The sequence below is a fragment of the Lottia gigantea genome (assembly GCF_000327385.1).
Source record: "Lottia gigantea unplaced genomic scaffold LOTGIsca_29, whole genome shotgun sequence".
Classification (NCBI taxonomy): domain Eukaryota; kingdom Metazoa; phylum Mollusca; class Gastropoda; family Lottiidae; genus Lottia; species Lottia gigantea.
The window spans coordinates 2,636,147-2,640,690 of record NW_008708943.1 but is presented as its reverse complement, the minus strand read 5'-3'; positions in this window follow the sequence as shown (position 1 = coordinate 2,640,690).

Below are 4,544 nucleotides of genomic sequence, written 5' to 3'. Positions count from 1 at the left end.
TATTTCTTGTATCCGGTCATCATACCAAGTCCACCCATCATACCAAGACCGCCCATCATACCGTAACCGCCCATCATACCTAAACCTCCCATACCCATCATGTAGGGGTTCATCATTCCCATCATACCTAAACCTCCCATACCCATCATGTAGGGGTTCATCATGCCCATCATACCTAAACCTCCCATACCCATCATGTAGGGGTTCATCATTCCTAAACCACCCATCATCAAGGGGTTACCAGCCAAGGTCATGGAGGCGAAAGCCAAACAGAGAACGACGGCAAAGATCTTGTTCATTTTGATTTCTGAAAAGGAGAATATATTGGCTTTGAACTCATACGCTCTATAAAACTCACAGCATTTACAAAGGTGGGATAGTGACCTTAATACGAACTGCCTTGTTTTGTTCTTAATTTATAATTCGTGTAAAGTTATATTTCTTATAGCCTGGTTTTGAAATAACTACATGAAGAAAATCTCTATGTCTATGATATATCTATTATTTTACCTAGAAAATTCAAAGCTGTTTTACTTACGAGGTATAGCTGGTGAAGCTGTGGTGTTGGTAGTTAGAAGGTTGTAAGAATTGTGATACTCTACCTTCATTAACACACCATATTTATACTCTTTAAACTCTGTTACAGCATCAAATACTTATTGATAATTATTAATTAATCTTACTCAATAACATATGATATTTAATACGAGTATATTATCACTTCCCGAACAGGACAATGTTCTTTAAAGTGTCTTTTCATATTTCTGTAACCAAAAAATGCATAGTGTTTCATTACAAAAAATGGCAAATATATTGGTTCAACAAGAATACCAAAATTCATATCAGCTATCGTATTTTGGATACTCAATAAAACAATTTCCACACATAATCAAATGCGAAATTTATATATGTAACGAATATAATGTGGCTGTGTCAGAAACATATGTAGCTATACGTTATTTAAGTAAATGTGATGTGTCAAATAAGTCACCTTTACTATAGTTTTAAAAACAGACATCTTTAACAATATCACAAACAGACATCTTTAACAATATCACAGACATTTTTAACGATATGTTATTTCAAACAGACATCTTTAACAAAATGTTGTTTCCAACAGAAATCTTTAACAATGTGTTACTTCAAACAGACACCTTTAACGATATGTTATTACAAATAGACATTTTTCACAATATGCTAGTACAAACAGACATCTTTAACAATATGTGGTTTCATGTAGACATATTTAACAATAGGTTACTTCAAACAGACATCTTTTACAACATATTATTTCAAACAGACATCTTTAACAGTAGGTTATACAATCAGACATATTTAACGATATTTTAAAAAACAGACATCTTTAACTATACAGTATCAAAGACATCATCAACAATCCACTAATGATGACTAACACATAATGTGAAATGTGATTTTTTCTTTTTTCAAGCCAGTGATATTTTCAACTATTATCTATTTCCAACGTCTTTAAAAGGGCAATAGAGTGTAGTAAGAGAATTAAGAAATATTGTAAGTGTATAATGTATAAATATTCAGCTTCTTAGAATTTTTTATTAGGGAACCGTACTGTAGTAAATTTGGGAATTAATGATCGGTGTATCTTTGATCTAACAACTGGTAATATACTCGATACTCATATGTTAATGAGGAAGATTAATTAATAATTATCAATTTGTATTTGATGTCGTAACAGAGTTTAAAGAGTATAAATATGGTGTGTTAATGAAGGTAGAGTATCACAATTCTTACAACCTTCTAACTACCAACAACCACAGCTTCATCAGCTATACCTGGTAAGTACAGAAGAACTTAGTAATGAAACAACGTATTGATAATAGAAAAACGAAACAGCATATTATTTGATTCCGGCTTTTAAATATTTTGCTATTTCTTTTTCTATTTTTAAAAGCATGTTTTCGTTGTTTTCCAGAAATCAAAATGAACAAACTCTTTGCCGTCGTTCTCTGTTTGGCTTTCGCCTCCATGACCTTGGCTGGTAACCCCTTGATGATGGGTGGTTTAGGAATGATGAACCCCTACATGATGGGTATTGGAAGTTTAAGTATGATGGGTATGATGAACCCCTACATGATGGGTATGGGAGGTTTAGGTATGATGGGAATGATGAACCCCTACATGATGGGTATGGGAGGTTTAGGTATGATGGGCGGTTACGGTATGATGGGCGGTCTTGGTATGATGGGTGGACTTGGTATGATGACCGGATACAAGAAATAAACTGGTAAGTATTGTCAATATAAGCAACGTATAATTGAGCATATTGGAGAAAACTATCAGATGCCATGACATGTAACCTAACTATATTCATCTGTGATGGACACCTACCTTAGTTTCCGATATAGTTGCTGTGGTGTTCTTAAAGATGCTCGTTGTCTGTAATCGTACAATATGTCAAGTTTATTTTATGCCTTCTTAATAACTTATATTTTTATGTTTTCAGGTCCACATTGCTGATATTCTATCGTTATCTAATATAGAATGTTGTATGAATTTAATGAGTTAATAAATCATAAAAATAAAACAATAGTCCTTGTTATTCTTCATATGGTCAGGTGACTCTGAATTATCAATTCTGATCATAGAAAACTGTATCTTCAACAATACGTTATTCCAAACAGACATCTTCAACAATACGTTATTTTAAACAGACATCTTTAACAATACGTTATTTCAAACAGACATTTTTAACAATATGTTATTATAACAAACATCTTTAACAATATGCTAGTACAAACAGACATCTTAAACCATATTTTTTTACTTCAAACAGACATCTTTACCAAAACTTTATTCAAACAGATACGACCATACGTTATTAACAGATATCTTTAAATATGCGTTATCACAATAGAAATCTTTGATAAAACGTTATTACAAACAGACATCTTTAACAAAGCCTTATTACAAACAGACATCTTTAACAATTTGATATTACAGACATCTTCAACAATATGTTGTTACGAACACACATATTTAAAAACACATTATTAACAGACATTTTTAAACTCCATGTTATTACAACCAGTCATCTTTTACATTACAATATTATAAATAGACATATGTCACTATAAGTTATTATAAATAGACATTTTTAACAACATGTTACTACAAACATACATCTTTAACAATATATTATTACAAACAAACATCTTTAACAATATATTATTACAAACAAACATCTTAAACAATATATTATTTCAAACAAACATATTTAAACAGGCATATGTCACTATACGTTATTATAAACAAACATTGTTAACATTATGTTACTACAAACAGACATATTTAAAGATATGTTATTACAAACATACATCTTTAACAATAGGTTATTACAAACAGACATATTTAACAATACTTTATCACAAACAGACATCTTTAAGAATACGCTATTACAAACAAACATCTTTAACAATACTCTATTACAAACAGACATCTTTAAAAATATATCATTACAAACAGACATCTTTAACATTATGTTATTTTAAACAGATATAATTAACAATATATTTTTACAAACAGACATCTTTAACAATATGTTATTTTTAAACAGACATTTTCAACGATATGCTATTACAAACAGACATATTTAACAATATATTATTACAAACAGACATATTTAACAATACATTATTACAAACAGACATCTTTAACATTATGTTATTTTAAACAGACTTATTTAACAATATATTTTTACAAACAGACATCTTTAACAATATGTTATTTTAAACAGACATTTTCAACAATATGTCATTACAAACAGACATCTTAAAAAATATATCATTACAAACAGACATCTTTAACATTATGTTATTTTAAACAGATATAATTAACAATATATTTTTACAAACAGACATCTTTAACAATATGTTATTTTTAAACAGACATTTTCAACTATATGCTATTACAAACAGACATATTTAACAATATATTATTACAAACAGACATATTTAACAATACATTATTACAAACAGACATCTTTAACATTATGTTATTTTAAACAGACTTATTTAACAATATATTTTTACAAACAGACATCTTTAACAATATGTTATTTTGAACAGACATTTTCAACAATATGTCATTACAAACAGACATCTTTAAAAATATATCATTACAAACAGACATCTTTAACATTATGTTATTTTAAACAGATATAATTAACAATATATTTTTACAAACAGACATCTTTAACAATATGTTATTTTTAAACAGACATTTTCAACGATATGCTATTACAAACAGAATATATTTAACAATATATTATTACAAACAGACATATTTAACAATACATTATTACAAACAGACATCTTTAACATTATGTTATTTTAAACAGACATATTTAACAATATATTTTTACAAACAGACATCTTTACCAATATGTTATTTTAAACAGACATTTTCAACAATATGTTATCATAAACAGACATCTTTTACAATATGTTATTATAAACAGACATATTTAACAATATGTCATTACAAACATACATCTTTAACAATATATT